Here is a 21,009-nt window from a genome sequence, read left to right as displayed (position 1 = left end):
ACGACCTTCGCGATGCCGCTCCATTACTTTTCCATAGCTGCTGCGTCGTTGCTCCAGCTTTCTTCATCGCCATCTTCCTCCTTCCAGCTGCTACTGACCCTACTGCTTCTTCTTCCTCACTTACTGTCACTGCGTCATTTCCTCCTCCAAAAACAGGAGTCCGCCATGGCTGCTGTCGCGACTGCTTCTTCCAACTCTGTCGCCGCTGCTCGTCGACCACTGCTTCCTCGTCCAACTTCTGCCTCATCAACACAGGCAGCCATGGCTTCCATTGTATCACCTCAACGTCGAGCAGCTGATTTTATTCGCCACTGTCCATCGACCTCCCCTACTGCTCCATCTATTTCAGCTGCTTCGCTACGTCCAAGCACACCTTGTTTTGCTGCGTTGTTGCTGCCCACGAGCAGCTTATTTTGTTTCAGCTATGCTGCTGCCACCATTTCGTTTGGTCGAGTTTTAGTCGAGGTCGTCGAGTGTCGTTTTGAGTTCGTCAAGGAAGGTGAGTTCGTCGTTGAGTTCAAGATCCGTCAAAACAGTCCGTACATATTTCGTGTCGATCCGGTTAGTAGATTTTGAGTTTTATTTTGTCCGTATTTTGTTTTGATATTTCTCGAATCTAAAATCGGTAGATATTTGATTTTTGGTTTTGTCCATGTTCATATGTTTTGTTGAAATAATTTTCAGATTTCAAATGGAAATTTAATTAGTTGTTTTTCATGTTTATTTCATGTTTGTTTTATAGTTCTTGTTTATTGTTTAGTTAAAAAGTTGTTAGTTTAATGTTGGTTAAATACAAATTGAAGTTTAATTAATTTGTTTCATGTGTTCTATGTATTTTTTCCAGAAATTGTTAATATTGTTAAGTTCAAGTTTAAATTCATAATTGTTAAGTTTTGTTTTGTTATTTGCCTAAAATAACTTAGTTGTAATAGGGAAGTATGTTGGTTTAATCATTTGAATCCGTCGTTTTTATTTTTAGATTTAATTCATGTCCATACTTTGTATGATTGTTCTTGAATACGAAATTAGTATAAGTTTGATTTTCTTGTTTATTGTTTATCATTTATGATTATTTCTTGAATTTGTCTCATAATCTTGTTTAAAGTTTAATATAAGAATTGTTTGTTGTAATGTTGTTAGAGTTGATTTTAAGTTCAATATTATTGAATTTAGAAATCTAAATATACTTGTTTGATTGTTGTTGTTGAATCTGAAAATAGATTTGTTTGTTGCTAAAAATATTGTTCAATCAAATTTTAGTTGTTCTTTGTTGTTCAATTTGTGTTCATGTGATTTGTTGTTGAAATGTTGTTGAAATCATGTTCATGTGATTTGTTGTTGAAATGTTGAAGAAATCATGTTCATGAGATTTGTTGTTTGAATTTATGTAGAAATTGGTCATATTGGCTATATTTTGGTTGAGTTTGATTAATTGATTTGTTATAGCTGATGGGGTAGTTTGGTAATTTGCAGTACGTTCAGGGGTAGTTTAGTAATTGCAATAAGGTCGGAGGGGTAGTTTAGGAATTGTACATTTTTGTAATATTTTATATGAAGCATGGGGGACAAAATGTAATGGGGTGGGTTGTGATATAGTTGTTTAATATAAAGGGGAGACAAGACAAAATTTAGTGGGGAGGAATCTTGTATTTGTTTAGTGAAACATGGGGGACAAAAGATAATGGGGTGGTGATGATATATTTATTTAATGTAATGGGGATGAGTGAGAAGAATAATGGGTTTGGTATGAAAAAGTATTGATTTTAATTGATTAAAAGATTTATGGGATGAGATATATATAGAAGTCTTGAATCTGATTTAGAGGGAGGATAAGACAGACAGAAAAGAGAAAATACAGAAATAGAGAGAAAAAAAGGGCTGAACATTTAAGAGAAAGAAAAATTCCGAAAAATATTTAAGCTTTCAAAATAAAAATAAAAACTAAAAAAAAATCTTCTGCTTTCTTTATTTGAAATCAGTATTAATTGTTGTTGTTTCATTCAAAGCTTGAAGCTTTTGTTTTTGGGATTACTGCTCTACTGGTTTGCAAACTCTTTTCCTGGGTTGTTACTGTTGCTGGGCTGTTGTTGCTGGGCTGTACTGTTATTACTGCTACTGATTTTCATCTTCATTTTCTTTTGCTTCCAATATCAGGTATATATTTTTGACTCATGTTGTGGAAAGCTTCAACATTGCCAAATAAATGAAGTTCGGAATTATAATTATGTCTTTTACTCGTTTAAATCTATTAGTTTAAATTTCAGTTTTGTTTCAGTTGATTAATATAGTAGCTTACATTTGATGTGAGAACTGTTAGTTAATCATCCCTTTGAAATTCGCATAAGCTTTGTAATAATGTTATTTATTTCAGAATTTCATTAAGTATAGCTATATTCAAATTATAAGATAGGGAACATGGCAGAAAGCTAGCCATTAATTAAATCTTATGATATTGTTGGCTAAGTATGGAATAGTATGGAACTATCAAGAAACTACATTACTAGCATATTTTGTCACAAAAGTCCGATTTTATTTAAAACTAGATTGATGTAACTTGTATGTTGTTCGTACATGGCATGATAACAGTTACATGTATAACCATAAGTGAAAGGTGAGTTGATATAATTCGTTACGAGGTTAGAATATTAGGAATGGTTCAGACGTACAACTATATTGCATGTGATGCAATTTTATTGAATCAATTTGTATAATAGTTCTCTTTCTTATCAACTTGATTCTTATCTACCATTGTAAACAAATTAACCAAACAATTATAACTTTGGACTAAAAACAAGTATATGAGAAGGATATGGGATTTATAAGCACGAATTGCAACATTTTATGTCAAGGATATGTAGAAATAGAGTTCGCATTAAATATAACAATGAAAATTCTTCAGAAACTATTAATTTGTTTATCAAATTAATTCTTTTCCAGTTTTATATGCGATTCGATTTTTGGATATATTAATGTTGTATCCACGATAAAAATGGTAGTTTTTTTTAGTTACATGTTGTTTGTTTCTTTTTCATATCATTAATTCTTTAAAATTTGAATAGTTTTGAGGTATATAATTCATACGCGTAAAATAAGACTTGCGGTCAACACATAATAACTTTTGAATTCTTTTCAAGAAAATTTAGAGACGTCTAAATCAGTGTTTCTCTATGGCTTTCATATAAAAATAAGTGGATGCAATAAACAATTTGTAGAGAATTTTATCAAGAATATTTTGTGAAATTAGGGATACGTTCGCGTGGCCTAAATTACATTTTTTAAGGCAGTTCGGATTATGCGTTCGCGCAACTTTGAGCCAAAATTTTAATAAAAAAAGATTCGTCGGAGGATATTAAATTAATTTCATAAAACCCGAGATGTGCGGTTCACTATTTAAGAAAGGTGAATGTTCTTAATTTTATTTTAAGCACAATTTCGAATATCAAATAAATTTTTTTATAATAAAAATATAAAAATATTATCAACCTTTTTGTGTACACGTATGCGTGGCACGATTCTCTACAATTATAAAAGGTATATAATACGAATATACGTACGCGTGATTCGTTTATATAATTGTAAACAATCTAAACAAAAGCGGTAATAAAATCGGGCAACAAGAAAAAAGGTATTTAGTAAATCAAGATAATTAAGCCAAATATAAAAATGGTTAAGCGACCGTGCTAGAACCACGGAATTCGGGAATGCCTAACACCTTCTCCCGAATTAACAGAATTCCTTACTCAGGATTTCTGGTTCGCAGAATAACAAACAGAGTCATATTCTCCTCGATTCAGGGATTAAAACCGGTGACTTGGGACGCCTTAAAATTCCCAGGTGGCGACTCTGAAACAAACAAACAAATCCCGTTTCGACTGTCCTTTAATTGGAGAAAACTCCCTACGCCCCTCGCGGGGGCGGAAAAAGGAGGTGTGACAGCTCTGGCGACTCTGCTGAGGATAATCTATTTCATAAAACCCAGAACCACTGGTTCAGGGTTCAAGAATTCGAGCTTAAAATAACTGCTATAGTTGGCTTTATTTATTATCTGATTTTTACATGATATATGCTTAATGTGCTGAATGATGCTTTTACCGCTTTAATATTATTTGAATTGTGTATATAAAACTGCTACGAAACCCTTCCTCTTTCTGAGTCTTCTGAATTTATGGTGTACACGTGCGCGTGGCCCACCTTTCTGTTAGAAGTCATACCAAATAAAACGAAGTTGGGACAAGTAACTAGGCCGAGTAGACTTTCGTGCTCCCGGTACGTTGCCCCCACTGCGGCTCAAGCTGTCCACTGGGTAAGCCAGGGCTAGAACAATATGCCTCAGGTTTTTCACTTAGAATAACTCAGCTTCATGTCGGATCCCTAGTAGGAACGTTTGTTTGCATCACGTGCATTTGACTTTGGAGGCTCAACACAGGTGTTGGGTCTGTCTAGGACAAGTGTACCAAAAAATGAAAATGGCCATCCTAATGCATCTTACTTGCTGCTACTTGCGCATTTATTTGATTCGGACTTGTGTGTTGACTGACTTTTGAATATCAGGAATAATATTTTAAAATTGAAAAAAGAAAAAGAAATAGCGGTTAGGGAATTGACTGTTTATTTTTGAAAAAAAAACCAATGCCCAAATACTGTCAAAACTCTGCTGAAATTTTGAGAAAATGAAAAAAAAATGTTTTATTAGTTTGTTTTATTAAAAGCAAAAAAAAATAGAAAGAAAAAAAAATCGTTGTTCTGTCTTATTTTTCAAAAAAAATAAATATATATATATATAAAGGAAAATAGTTTGTCTTCCTCTGAAAATGACAATGAAAAAGAGTCTTACTTTTAAAATAGTTTTTTTTATTCGTTTCTGAAAAATTCAAAATGAAAATGAAAAGAGTCGTGCTTTGAAAGTGGTTTTGTTATTTGTTGCTGAAAAAGAAAAAAAATCCTGTTTTAAAATAGTTCGGTTAGTTGGCCCGAATTACGCGAGTTTGATTCTCACCGGATGTGAGATACGTAGGCAACCCTCATCGGGTCCAACCCCCATTTTTGCTAAAATAGCCAAAAACCAATAAATAAATAAAAAACGTGTCAAAATTTTAATTTTGTCATAAATAAGTCGGACGGTGTCTAGCCTCCCCTTTTGCTAAAAAATAGCCAAAAAATATGTCAAATTTTAATTTTGTCATAAAGAAGTCGGGTGACGCTGTTTTGTCAAGACATAGCCGAATGTTCCCGAAAAGGACGCCAGAAGGCTGACTTTGCATAAACAACCACCTTTTGGGTCATGTTTAGGATTTTTGGTCCAGTTGACCCACACAGCGTTAAACAATCTTCGTCCCCGAGGCGCTGAAGGGCCGTGTTTGAAACACCCGGTTTTTATTATAATTTGAAAAAAAAGAGTCAACGGTCAGGTGAATACCGTTTGGATTTTTGGTCAAAGTAAGCCGAGCCAGCTTCGACCGCGTCTTAAATCGTTCTTGCCAAAATAGCTTTAGAGTATCTTTCAGTTGTCGAAAAGTTATTTTCGTAAAAGAACGGACAAGTTTGTAAAGTGTCATAAAATAATCCTCCCCGGCCTCAAAACTCATGTGAGATTTGGAAGGGGCCACATTTGCAAAAATAGCCATTTGGTTGCATTTGTCAAAACGGGGAAAGGAAGTTGGCCTTTTTGTTTTGAGGTTATAAATCTTTTGATTAGAATATGTGGGTCGTTTGATTTTCAAGTTTGTAGGTCATCTTTAAACCTTTGAAATCCAGTTGTTTTATTATGAAAATTGATAATTCCAAAGAAAAAAATGTTTCATTGTTCTTACCCAGTCTATTGTCCGAACTACGCAAGGTCTGATTCATGCGGGGTCATGATACGTAGGCAATCTCCATAAGATTCGACCACAACAAAAAAATGAGAAAAAAAATTGAAAAAAAGAAGGAAAAAGATGTTGCTAGTAATAAGAACCGACTGAGTCCATTCTAACATGTTTTGTTTTGAATTGTGAAGAAAGTTGAGTTGGTCGGTTTGTTCAGAGGGTTCAACAAGAGTCTACTGTGCCGGGAAAAAATAGAATACTGAAACAGCAAATGACCGGAGTGTGTCAAGCATGGGCCAGTGGGCAAGGACAGCCTCGTCATGAGTCACAATTTGCGACACAACAAGAGCAGTACCACTCTCCTAAGTACCACCCGTACTCGTTTGATCTTCCTGCAAAGATTGAAGAGCCTGCCCGAAAGATGGTACAAGAAGAAATGACCCAAAGAGTGAAAAACTTAGAACAATGGTTGAAAAACAGGCAAGGGTTGTCTGGTCAAAAGAGTGTTGCCTTCAAAGATCTATGTATGTTCCCCGATGTCCACTTGCCGCCTGGTTTCAAGACTCCCAAATTTGAAAAGTACGATGGACATGGAGATCCCATTGCCCACCTGAAAAGGTATTGCAATCAACTGAGAGGTGCGGGAAGAAATGAAGAATTGTTGATGGCTTATTTTGTGGAAAGCCTTACGGGAGTAGCTTCCGAATGGTTTATGGATCAAGACACGTCTCGCTGGTATGTCTGGGACGACATGGCACAAGCATTTGTCAAACAGTTCCAATACAGCATCGACATTGCCCCAGACCGCATTTCCCTTTCAAACCTGAAGAAGAAACCAAGTGAAAGTTTCAGGGAATATGCCATTAAATGGAGAGAGCAAGCAGCTCGAGTTAAGCCACCCATGGATGACCACGAGCTAATAACTGTCTTCCTTCAAGCGCAAGAGCCAGATTACTTTCAGAACATGATGTCCGCAGTTGGCAAATCCTTCTCGGAAGCAATCAAAATGGGAGAAATAATAGAGAATGGTCTTAAGACAGGAAAAATTATAAGTCAAGCAGTTTTTAAAGCTGCAACTCACGCTGTCCGGGTTGAGTCTGATAATTTTTGCGACACAAATGAGAAGATTGAAGAAATCATGATGACATCAGGGTCAAGAAGAGGTCCTAGGAGAACATCTCGAAGGTATGAGCAGCCTCCTAAAGTTATCTATGAATCCCCTGAGCAATATTATCCCCCTCAGAACCCACAACATTCTATTGTTCCACCTCAGTATGTTGCCCGGACACCAAAACACCCCAGAAGGCGAGCACGAGCGTCACAAAATCTCCAGAAGCCTCCACATAACTTTCAGGTGCCCTATAACCCACATCCAAGCCAGAAGTATAAAGGGGAACGAAGGTTGAAAGATAATTTTACACCAATAGGAGAGTCCTATGAAAGCTTATTTGAGAGGTTAAAGCATCACGACATGATTGCATCTATTCCTCCAAATCATGTGGACCCACGTGCAAGAAGCTTTGACCCTTCTAAAAGGTGTGAATACCATTCCAATGCCCCGCCCCCGCGAGGGGCGCAAGGAGTTTTTTCCAATTAAAGGACAATCGAAACAGGATTTATTTATTTATTTCAGAGTCGCCACTTGGGAGATTTAGGGTGTCCCAAGTCACCAATTTTAATCCCGAATCGAGGAAAAGAATGACTCTGTTTTACAGTCTGCGAACCAGAAATCCGGATAAGGAATTCTGTTAACCCGGGAGAAGGTGTTAGGCATTCCCGAATTCCGTGGTTCTAGCACGGTCGCTCAACTGTTATATTCAGCTTGATTATCTGACTTTATACAAAATATGAACTTATGTGCAAATTTTATCTTTTTACCACTTTTATTATTTTTTATTTATTGTTATTATTTTACGAAGAATTGCAACATTGTGAAAACGTATTTCAAACCACGTCGCAATCAATGCACCCGTGGTTATCGACACATTTCAACTCCGTTGAGATTTGGATTTGGGTTACATAAATGCACACCCATATTTAAGAAAATAATTTTGTTAAAGGCACGCCTAGAGCGACTAGCGTATTGTCGATTTGGGAAAGGCCGTGAAATTTTGCTAGACGACCAATTCCGATGTTCTAAATAATTAATACATACATTTGTGAGGGCCCCGCAATCTATACATTTTTACTAAGCGAGGCTCATATCATTTTATTTTAAATGGACAAATCTTAAAGCGACTACATTTTCTATAAAAATTAGTCTCTAAAATAAAGAAAAAAAATCCTAATTAATTACTAGCTCTTTTTTATTATTTTAAGAAAACATGACATGCTAATTGCTAGATTAATACAAATATTGATGAAAAAGGAATTTTACTCTTAATTTCGAAATTATAAATAAAAATAAAAGTTCAACAACTAATATCCAAAAAATCAAATACAACTCAGCATTGTTATATAAAAAAACTATTGATATTAATTATTCACAACCATTTGAAACTAGATTTAACTATAATTACTAAAGCTTATTAGAAAGTTTATTAGACTTAAACGTTCTTCTAATCTTGCTTGAACTCAAATCATGCCTTAATGCCTAATTTACGAAATTTAATTTAAATTCATGCCTTAGCTAAATTTAGCTACTTATTCATGATTAACCTACTGTTGATAATCTTGAAACCTTCATAACTTAATGAATTAACCTATTTTGCCAAACCGATTAAAGACTAACTTATGTTATTTTTTCTTATTCCAATTATTATTCAATAATACATGAAATAGCTTAAATACAATCAACAAAAGGAACAAAGAAAAGCGAAATTAAAACTTCAAACTTCATTCTTCATATGTATTCATGCTTCCACATTATTAGCTTGCAATAGCTAGTATTACAGTCGTGTACCTGGTATTGGAAACAAAAGAAGATGAAGATGAGAATCAGCAGCAATAATATAATACAGCACAACAACAACAGCCCAGCAACAGTAACAACCCAGTAACAGACCGGTGGAGTAGTAATCCCAAAACAAAATGCTTCCAACTTTTATGAAACAACAACAATTAATGCTGATTTCAAACAATGAAAGAAAGCAGAATATTTTTTTTAGTTTTTTTTTATTTGAAAGTTTAAATATTTTTTTTTCCGGACTTTTCTCTCTCTTAAATGTTCAGCCCTTTTTTCTCTCTCTTAATTTCTTTCTGTCAGATTTTTTCCTCTATCTGTATGTGTTTTTTCTTATATCAGATTCAAGACTTCTATATATATCCCATCCCATAAATCTTTTAATCAATTAAAATCAACCCATTTTCTCTACCAAACCCATTATCTTCCCACTCATCCCCATTACATTAAATAAATATATCACACCACCCCATTATATTTTGTCCCCCATGCCTAACATAAACAAATACAAGATTCCCCCACACTAAAATTTGTCTTGTCCCCCCTTTATATTAAATAACTATATCACAACCCACCCCATTTCATTTTGTCCCCCATGCTTCATATAAACAATTACAAAATGTACAATTCCTAAACTACCCCTCCGACCTTATTGCAAATTACTATTTTACCCCCGAACGTACTACAAATTACCAAACTACCCCATCAGCTATAACAATCAATTAATCAAACTTAACCAAAATATAGACAATATGATCAATTTCTAACAATGTTTAAACAACAAATCACATGAACATGATTTCTTCAATATTTCAACAACAAATCACATGAACATGATTTCTTCAACATTTCAACAACAAATCACATGAACACAAATTGAACAACAAAGAACAACTAAAATTTGATTGAACAATATTTTAGCAACAAACAATCCTATTTTCGGATTCAACAACAACAACAAACAAGTATATTTAGATTTCTAAATTCAATCATATTGAACTTAAAATTAACTCTAACAACATTACAACCAACAATTCCTATATTAAACTTAGACAAGATTATGAGACAAATTCAAGAAATAATCACAAATGATAAACAAGAAATCAAACTATACAAATTTCGGATTCAAGATCATCCAAACAAAGTATGGACATGAATGAATCTATTTTTTTTTTAAAAAAAAACAAACATGACGGATTTAAATGACTCAAACAACATTAATAATTTCTGGAAAATATATAACAATATGAAACAAATTGAAGAAATAATCAATTAAATTTCAATTTGAATCTAACAAACATCAAACTAACAAATTCTTACTTAAACAATAAAACAAACATGAAATAAACATGAAAAACCACTAATTAACTTTCCATTTGAAATCTGAAAATTAATTCAATCAAAACACATGAACACACTAGAAAATTATTTCAACGATGAACAACGAACAAAACAAGAATCAAATATTTAACGATTTTAACTTCGAGAAATATAAAACGAAATATGGACAAAAATAAAACTCAAGAACAACTAACCGGAGATGAATCAACGACGAACTCGATTGTAAACAAATATGTCCGGGCTTCGACTCAATAGAAAAATAAACCTTCGAACTTTGACGAGACGAAGAAGATGAAGCAACGTGAAGCAGAAACACGAAGCAACTGCTGCGACGAGCAGCATCAGCAGTCCGTCGAGTGAGGAAGAAGATAGCAGTCGCGCAGCGGCAACTGAAGTAGCTCGACGCAGCTAGAAGGAGGAAGGGAAGCAACAACTACGGGGAGCTGGCAGCAATGGTTGCGTCAATGGCGGACGCGGGCAATCCGCAGCACGTTTGGACTGGAAGATGAAGCAACTCAATGAAGAACCAGTCGTTTGGACTGGAAGATGAAGCAACTCGATGAAGCTTTGGTCGCTTAGGTTCTTGGGGTCGTTACGAGGTCTGTTTGGACATAACAGAAGCCATCAAGAAACAGCAGCAGCTGCTCATCGAGGAAGGAGATGAAGCAGGCAGCGATGGAGGTTTTTTGAGGTCTTTCATGGTTTTTGAGGTCGTTCATGGGAGGGCAGCTTGAATACGACGTGTGTGTGTGCGCTTGCGTTGCTGTGTGTGTTGTGTAAGTATATGTTTGCTGTGTGTTGGAGAAGGAGAAGGAGGGAAGCCATTGATGGAGCTTGGAGCTTTTTGGGAAGATGAAGAAAAGAAGAAGAAGAAAGATAGGGGGGGGGGTCCTTTCTTATTTTTAGGGTTTTTTATTTTTTTTATTTTTTTGTTTTGTTTTGTGTTTGGACAAAAAATGAATAAGGGGTGTTGGGTTATGGACTGGGTCGACCCAGTTCGAAATGGACTGGGTCGTAGGGAAGATTGGGCCATTTTTTGGGCCTGTGGCTTGAAATCGAAGAAAAGGCCCAATTCCGACTTTCTTTATATTTTCGCTCTCTTTTCTTCTTTTATTTATCTAAAACTAAATTATAAAAATACTTAAATTATTATTAAGAACTAAATTAAGTTATAAAAGCGCAAATTAACTCCAAATAACAATTAACGCACAATTAAGTGATAATTAAGCATAAAATTGTATATTTGGACATTAAATGCTAAAAATGCAAACGATGCCTATTTTTGTAAATTTTTATTTTTTGTAAACAAACTTAATTACTAAAAAATTGTATAATTAAATCCTACATGCAAAATGCGACATATTTTTGTATTTTTTTTTATTAATTTAGCAAATAAACATGCACAGACCAATACAAATAATTATTCAAAATATCACAAAATTGCACACCAAGGAAAAAATCATCTGGACACACGTGCAAGAAGCTTTGACCCTTCTAAAAGGTGTGAATACCATTCCAATGCCCAGGGGCACAATGTTGAAAGTTGTCGGGATTTGAAAAAAGAAATAGAAAGGATGATCCAGGAAAATCTGATTGTGATCCAAGGTAATGACACCCAGAATATCGCGCAGAATCCTTTACCTGCACATCATGATGCACACTTTATGGGGAGGATGCCTGGTGACATGGGATTTTAGAGTCATCCCGGGAAGCCGCTAACTAATGATAATGATATTGAAGTGGGTAACGGTTTTGGCAATGATGATGCAGAACTTAATGGCTAAAACACCGTGTTGGGCAATTGGAAAGGCGCTCCATCTCCTGGTCAGCCAGAGAGGAGTTTTGGTGGTTTATTTTGTTGTCATTTCTGTCGTCCGGATTATTTCAGGGTTGTAATCCGGATATTGTCTTGTGGTCAAATCCCCTTATCCTTTTATTTGTCTAGTACCTAATGTGGTGTTATCTGGTTTAGTTTTAGGGTTGTAATTGGTTATTTTGTCATTTAAATGGTTCTACCTTTTGCCTAAAAGCAAATTCCGGTCTTTTTCATCTTCTTTGTTTAGTTTTCTTTACCCTTTTGTTTTGCTTTTGTTCAACGCCGATTCTAGTGACATGACATGCGCGCACAGTTTAAGCCTAATCTTAAAAGTTGACCGTAAAGACATTTGGGGATGATCGGGTCCCCTTTGAAAATAAGAACAGTTTGAGATCATCTGAAGCCCAAACCATGAGAAATTGGGGCAAGTAAATGAGAGTGTTGTCCAACGATGTTATGTGTGGATATGGTTCTCTGATGCAATCAAAAGATGTTACTAATGTTTTCGGCGGTTTGTTTAATTGTGTTGTTTGTACTTGGCGTGTTTTGGAGATTGGAATGACGAAGACATTTTGTTCTACTATCCAAACACTTTATCCTTCGTTACCCCTTTTGAGCCTTATTTATTTTCTTTCATACCACTCGTTCGGAATCAATAGCAACGATTAGGAAATACGAGCCTGGAAAAAGGAAAGAAAAAAAAACAAAAACAATGAAAACAGAGGAATTGGGAACTACGTTTGACTTGATTCCTCAAAGAGGATACGTAGGCGCCTCACGGCTCGGTCATGGTGTAATAAAAAAAATTAAAAATAAATAATCCCCAAGCAAGAAACTGGGGCAAGAGTTGTGCTCGTTGTAAACAAAATTGGTTCCGAAGGTTGTAATGCTAAACCCTAAATTTATTTTATTTTTGAGCCTTTAATACCCTTTCTTTCTAGCCTGTCCAAAAAACTACATTACGGTCCAAAGAAAGACCTTCTGACTAGTCTGCAAAGGATGCCAAGTCAGACAAATGAGAATCTTACCGGCGAACATAACATTCTGTTCTACAACAAAAAGGACTCTAATCTCCAGCAGAGAGAGTCATACCGGCAACACTCCAAATCCCCAGCTGGAAAGTGATACAAATGAGGGAGTCTTATCGGTGAAAATCTTCACGGACACCATAAGGCGATGAAAGCTAAGAGAAAAACCCAAAATGAGAGAGGCTTGATAGTGAAAACCCTTCGGGCACTACAAGTCGAATAAGATTGAGAATCAGATGGGGAATTGCCAATTGAAGGTCTTGAAAGACGATTAACGGCAGAGGATAGGCCACATGTACATGTCACGACCATTAGAGTCGGTGTCGGCGTTTGATAGGTTTTTATTTATAGTTTCTTTTGTTAAGGAGTCATCTTTTTCCGTTGTCTTTTATTCTATTCCTTTTTTCCTTTCATAAGAAAAATTCCCCAGTAGAGTCTGTTTGGTCAGAACAAGTGGGAAATGACTTCAAAATAGGCCATCAGCTTTCCAAGATAAGATCTGACTAGTACATACAAATGGTATAGTCAGCAAGGAACAAGCGCGAAGCCAGTGTCAAAAAAGATATCCCCAGCAAAAGGGAATTGACAAAAAGATTAACGAGTATCAAGAGGGATATCCTTGCCAAAATCAAAGGTTATTAAAACCTCAAGGACAAGGCCCGTGGACAAATCAGGGAGAGCAATGAGCATGATTTGGGAAATTCATGCGAGACTAAAAGGTCAGGGAAATGCCAGTTTCCGAGCTGTGCCACAAAAGAAGAGGGATATCCCCAGTAGAAAGGGATCATTCCCAGCAAATAATATCATCCCCAACAAGTTGTGGAACGCAGAGCAAGGAAGGAGAAAGAGAAAGCCATCCCCAGTAGGAGTATCACAACCAACCACCGTGTTTTAAACTAACAAATTTTGTTTAATTTGAAACAGGTAAAGGAAATGACATTAATGACAGAAATGCATGCCATAAGGGAGACTGTCAAACTGGGGCAGAAAATTTTCCATTCATTTGGAAAATTTTCTGGGAAGTCAGGTACCCATTCGAGGAAGAATAAAGATAACACCAGTCTCAAGGAAAGTGGTCTTTGAACCGGTGTTGCCCCAACATAATAAGTTTCCAATGAAGGAAGTTGATCCCCAGCAGACAGAACAAAGGGATGACATTTGTGCTAAAAAAAAGGGGCCTTATCATCCCCAGCAACTTCCATAAGAATGAAGCATCGATTTGAAGGGATAAAATTCCCCAACAGCGTTATCCTCAACAACGTTATCCCAAGAAAATAACACTTTTATCCCCAACAGTGTTGAAAAAACCAAAAAAAAAAAAATTGAATTTGAAGGAGGGGAAGAAAGGAGACTCCCACAGTGGTATTATCCCCAGCAAGCAAGAACAAAGCAGCGCAAAGGAAAAAGAAAAGAAAAGAAGAAATTACGAAGGTAAGTTTCTCAAATCATTGATCTTTACATTTTCCTCTTAGGATAAAAGTCCTAATCTGATGAATTTCCTTCCCGATACAATCTTGGTCCGATGAAATTTTTCTCCCAAGATAAGATATCAAATCTTAGTCCGATGAAATTTTTCTCCCAAGATATCAAATCTTAGTCTGATGAATCTTTCTCCTAAGATAGAAATCTTAGTCCGATGAAATTTTCTCCTATGATATCAAATCTTAGTCCGATGAATCTTTCTCCTAAGATCACAACAAAATGGACCGAGTTTGACGATATATCTCCTAGAGTCACAATCTTGGTCCGATAGAATTTTTTCTCCCAAGATAAGAATCAAATCTTAGTCCGATGAATTTTTCTCCTAAGATAGAAATCTTGGTCCGATGGAATTTTTCTTCCCAAGATAAGAAATCAAATCTTAGTCCGATGAAATTTTCTCCTAAGATACCAAATCTTAGTCCGATGAATTTTTCTCCTAAGATAGAAATTTTTGTCCGATGAATCTTTCTCCTAAGATCACAACAAAATGGACCTAGTTTGACGATTTATCTCCTAGAGTCAAAATCTTGGTCCGATGGAATTTTTCCTCCCAAGATAAGAAATTAAATCTTAGTCCGATGAAATTTTCTCCTAAGATATCAAATCTTGGTCCGACGGAATTTTTCTCCCAAGATAACATAATAAAATCTTAGTCGGATAAATCTTCTCCTAGGATCAAAATCTAGTCTGATGAATTTTCTCCTAGGATAATTTGAAAAAAAGAAGAAGTTTGAATTTGAAAAAAAAAAGAATTGTTGAAGTCAGGAGCCCCACTGAAGAATAGAATGGCGATTTATTGGTTGAAGTCAGGAGCCCCCTGAAGAATAGAATGGCGATTTATTGGTTGAAGTCAGGAGCCCCCTGAAGAATATAATGACGACTTATTGGTTGAAGTTGAAGTCAGGAGCCCCCCTGAAGAACAGAATGGCGATGTATTGATTGAAGTTGAAGTCAGGAGCCCCCCTGAAGAACAGAATGGCGATGTATTGGTTGAAGTCAGGAGCCCCCCTGAAGAATAGAATGACGATGTATTGGTTGAAGTCAGGAGCCCCCCTGAAGAGCAGAATGTCGATTTATTGGTTGAAGTCAAGAGCCCCCCCTGAAGAATAGAATGGCGATGTATTGGTTGAAGTCAGGAGCCCCCCTGAAGAACAGAATGGCGATTTATTGGTTGAAGTCAGGAGCCCGCCTGAAGAAAGGAAAGGCGTTTTAAAAAAGGGTTGTTGAAATCTCGCCATCCAAAGAAAGGAATGGCATTTTTTAAAAAGTTGTTGAAGTCAGGAGCCCCCTGAAGAACAGAATGGCGATTTATCGGTTGAAGTCAGGAGCCCCCTGAAGAACAGAATGACGATTTATTGGTTGAAGTCAGGAGCCCCCCTGAAGAACAGAATGACATTTATTTTCCAAGTTGTTTATTGAAGTCAGGAGCCCGCCTGAAGAGAGGAAAGGCGTTTTATTTTAAAAGTTGTTGATGAAGTCAGGAGCCCGCCTGAAGAGAGGAATGACGATTATTTTCAAAGTTGTTGTTGAAGTCAGGAGCCCGCCTGAAGAGAGGAAAAGAATTTTATTTTAGAAGTTGTTGTTGAAGTCAGGAGCCCGCCTGAAGAGAGGAATGACGTTTATTTTTAAAGTTGTCGTTGAAGTTGGGAGCCCGCCCAGATAACAGAGGCATACATTTCAGTCTTTACATTTCAAGCGTTGAAGTTGGGAGCCCGCCCAGATAACAGAGGCATACATTTCAGTCTTTACATTTCAAGCGTTGAAGTTGGGAGCCCGCCCAGATAACAGAGGCATACATTTCAGTCTTTACATTTCAAGCGTTGAAGTTGGGAGCCCGCCCAGATAACAGAGGCATACATTTCAGTCTTTAATTTTCAAGTATTGAAGTTGGTAGCCCGCCCATACAACAGAGGCATACATTTCAAGATCAAGTCAGAGTACAATAAAATAGAGGGTTACAACAGGAATCCCCAGCAGGAAACAATAAAAATCCCCAACACTGGGAAGCAGAAGGTTGCAATAAGAGGTCCCGGTAAAAACTCAAGTGCATGTGTCGAAAGGAAGAAAGCACCGGAAAAAAATGCAAGCAGACAAGAAAGCAAGGCAACAAGAACAAATTGCAGTCTAGCCTAGCTTCTTGTTTTCTTTTAAGCACGGTGTAACAAGGAGATCAGTAAGCAGTGGTAATAGCATGCAACAACAGTAACATTGCAGTCCCACGGTAGTCCCAGCTACCAAGACTTCCCGAACTACATTGACCTGATTCCTGTTTAGCCCAGGATATGTAGGAAACCTTTGAGGCAAAGGTTCGGTCAAATCTTTTTCAAAAAATGCTTCATACGGAGTACTCGGATGGGCAAAAAATCGCTCGCTTTATCTTTGCACGAAAACCCTTCGTGTCTTCGGGCAAAGAGGGGCAACTGTAAGCACGTAAATTTTGCCATGTATGAGAATTACTCCCAAAAAAAAATTCAAAAATAAATTCATTTTTCTTGGTGTACAATTTTGTGATATTTTGAATAATTATTTGTATTTGTCTGTGCATGTTTATTTGTTAAATTAATAAAAATACAAAAAATATGTCGCATTTTGCATGTAGGATTTAATCCTACAATTTTTAGTAATTAAGTTTGTTTTACAAAAAATAAAAATCACAAAAATAGGCATCGTTTGCATTTTTAGCAATTAATGTCCAAAATATACAATTTTATGCTTAATTATTACTTAATTGTGCGTTAATTGTTATTGAGAGTTAATTTGCGCTTTTATAACTTAATTTAGTTCTTAATAATAATTCAAGTATTTTTATAATTTAGTTTTAGATAAATAAAAGAAGAAAAAAGAAAACAAAATACAAAAAATCGGAATTGGGCCTTTTCTTCAAATTCAAGCTACAAGCCCAAAAATACCCAATCTTCCCAAACGACCCAGTCCATTTCGAACTGGGTAGACCCAGTCCAAATACCCAACACCCTTCTTCATTTTTTCAAAACACAAAACAAAACAAAAAATAACAAAAAATAAAAATAAAAACCCTAAAAACTAAGAAACCAATCCGCCACCCCCCTCCTTTTTCCATCTTCTTCCTCAAGCTTCACCAAGCTCCATCAATGGCTTCCTTCCTTCCCCTCACGCCACACACACTCACTCACGACACACACACACACTCACGACACACACACACACTGTTGCGTCGTCTTCCTCCTTCAACCAAACGACCTTCGCGATGCCGCTCCATTACTTTTCCATAGCTGCTGCGTCGTTGCTCCAGCTTTCTTCATCGCCATCTTCCTCCTTCCAGCTGCTACTGACCCTACTGCTTCTTCTTCCTCACTTACTGTCACTGCGTCATTTCCTCCTCCAAAAACAGGAGTCCGCCATGGCTGCTGTCGCGACTGCTTCTTCCAACTCCGTCGCCGCTGCTCGTCGACCACTGCTTCCTCGTCCAGCTTCTGCCTCATCAACACAGGCAGCCATGGCTTTCATTGTATCGCCTCAACGTCGAGCAGCTGATTTTATTCGCCACTGTCCGTCGACCTCCCCTACTGCTCCATCTATTTCAGCTGCTTCGCTACGTCCAAGCACACCTTGTTTAGCTGCGTTGTTGCTGCCCACGAGCAGCTTATTTTGTTTCAGCTATGCTGCTGCCACCATTTCGTTTGGTCGAGTTTTAGTCGAGGTCGTCGAGTGTCGTTTTGAGTTCTTCAAGGAAGGTGAGTTCGTCGTTGAGTTCAAGATCCGTCAAAACAGTCCGTACATATTTCATGTCGATCCGGTTAGTAGATTTTGAGTTTTATTTTGTCCGTATTTTGTTTTGATATTTCTCGAATCTAAAATCGGTAGATATTTGATTTTTGGTTTTGTCCATGTTCATATGTTTTGTTGAAATAATTTTCAGATTTCAAATGGAAATTTAATTAGTTGTTTTTCATGTTTATTTCATGTTTGTTTTATCGTTCTTGTTTATTGTTTAGTTAAAAAGTTGTTAGTTTAATGTTGGTTAAATACAAATTGAAGTTTAATTAATTTGTTTCATGTGTTCTATGTATTTTTTCCAGAAATTGTTAATATTATTAAGTTCAAGTTTAAATTCATAATTGTTAAGTTTTGTTTTGTTATTTGCCTAAAATAACTTAGTTGTAATAGGGAAGTATGTTGGTTTAATCATTTGAATCCGTCGTTTTTATTTTTAGATTTAATTCATGTCCATACTTTGTATGATTGTTCTTGAATACGAAATTAGTATAAGTTTGATTTTCTTGTTTATTGTTTATCATTTATGATTATTTCTTGAATTTGTCTCATAATCTTGTTTAAAGTTTAATATAAGAATTGTTTGTTGTAATGTTGTTAGAGTTGATTTTAAGTTCAATATTATTGAATTTAGAAATCTAAATATACTTGTTTGATTGTTGTTGTTGAATCTGAAAATAGATTTGTTTGTTGCTAAAAATATTGTTCAATCAAATTTTAGTTGTTCTTTGTTGTTCAATTTGTGTTCATGTGATTTGTTGTTGAAATGTTGTTGAAATCATGTTCATGTGATTTGTTGTTGAAATGTTGAAGAAATCATGTTCATGAGATTTGTTGTTTGAATTTATGTAGAAATTGGTCATATTGGCTATATTTTGGTTGAGTTTGATTAATTGATTTGTTATAGCTGATGGGGTAGTTTGGTAATTTGCAGTACGTTCAGGGGTAGTTTAGTAATTGCAATAAGGTCAGAGGGGTAGTTTAGGAATTGTACATTTTTGTAATTTTTTATGTGAAGCATGGGGGACAAAATGTAATGGGGTGGGTTGTGATATAGTTGTTTAATATAAAGGGGGGACAAGACAAAATTTAGTGGGGAGGAATCTTGTATTTGTTTAGTGAAACATGGGGGACAAAAGATAATGGGGTGGTGATAATATATTTATTTAATGTAATGGGGATGAGTGGGAAGAATAATGGGTTTGGTATGAAAAAGTATTGATTTTAATTGATTAAAAGATTTATGAGATGAGATATATATAGAAGTCTTGAATCTGATTTAGAGGGAGGATAAGACAGACAGAAAAGAGAGAATACAGAAATAGAGAGAAAAAAGGGCTGAACATTTAAGAGAAAGAAAAATTCCGAAAAATATTTAAGCTTTCAAAATAAAAATAAAAACTAAAAAAAAATCTTCTGCTTTCTTTGTTTGAAATCAGTATTAATTGTTGTTGTTTCATTCAAAGCTTGAAGCTTTTGTTTTTGGGATTACTGCTCTACTGGTTTGCAAACTCTTTTCCTGGGTTGTTACTGTTGCTGGGTTGTTGTTGCTGGGCTGTACTGTTATTACTGCTGCTGATTTTCATCTTCATTTTCTTTTGCTTCCAATATCAGGTATATATTTTAGACTCATGTTGTGGAAAGCTTCAACATTGCCAAATAAATAAAGTTCGGAATTATAATTATGTCTTTTACTCGTTTAAATCTATTAGTTTAAATTTCAGTTTTGTTTCAGTTGATTAATATAGTAGCTTACATTTGATGTGAGAACTGTTAGTTAATCATCCCTTTGAAATTCGCATAAGCTTTGTAATAATGTTATTTATTTCAGAATTTCATTAAGTATAGCTATATTCAAATTATAAGATAGGGAACATGGCAGAAAGCTAGCCATTAATTAAATCTTATGATATTGTTGGCTAAGTATGGAATAGTATGGAACTATCAAGAAACTACATTACTAGCATATTTTGTCACAAAAGTCCGATTTTATTTAAAACTAGATTGATGTAACTTGTATGTTGTTCGTACATGGCATGATAACAGTTACATGTATAACCATAAGTGAAAGGTGAGTTGATATAATTCGTTACGAGGTTAGAATATTAGGAATGGTTCAGACGTACAACTATATTGCATGTGATGCAATTTTATTGAATCAATTTGTATAATAGTTCTCTTTCTTATCAACTTGATTCTTATCTACCATTGTAAACAAATTAACCAAACAATTATAACTTTGGACTAAAAACAAGTATATGAGAAGGATATGGGATTTATAAGCACGAATTGCAACATTTTATGTCAAGGATATGTAGAAATAGAGTTCGCATTAAATATAACAATGAAAATTCTTCAGAAACTATTAATTTGTTTATCAAATTAATTCTTTTCCAGTTTTATATGCGATTCGATTTTTGGATATATTAATGTTGTATCCACGATAAAAATGGTAGTTTTATTTAGTTACATGTTGTTTGTTTCTTTTTCATATCATTAATTCTTTAAAATTTGAATAGTTTTGAGGTATATAATTCATACGCGTAAAATAAGACTTGCGGTCAACACATAATAACTTTTGAATTCTTTTCAAGAAAATTTAGAGACGTCTAAATCAGTGTTTCTCTATGGCTTTCATATAAAAATAAGTGGATGCAATAAACAATTTGTAGAGAATTTTATCAAGAATATTTTGTGAAATTAGGGATACGTTCGCGTGGCCTAAATTACATTTTTTAAGGCAGTTCGGATTATGCGTTCGCGCAACTTTGAGCCAAAATTTTAATAAAAAAAGATTCGTCGGAGGATATTAAATTAATTTCATAAAACCCAAGATGTGCGGTTCACTATTTAAGAAAGGCGAATGTTCTTAATTTTAATTTA

This window comes from Nicotiana sylvestris, chromosome 6, assembly GCF_000393655.2.
Source record: "Nicotiana sylvestris chromosome 6, ASM39365v2, whole genome shotgun sequence".
NCBI lineage: Eukaryota > Viridiplantae > Streptophyta > Magnoliopsida > Solanales > Solanaceae > Nicotiana > Nicotiana sylvestris.
This window is presented reverse-complemented; position numbering follows the sequence as displayed.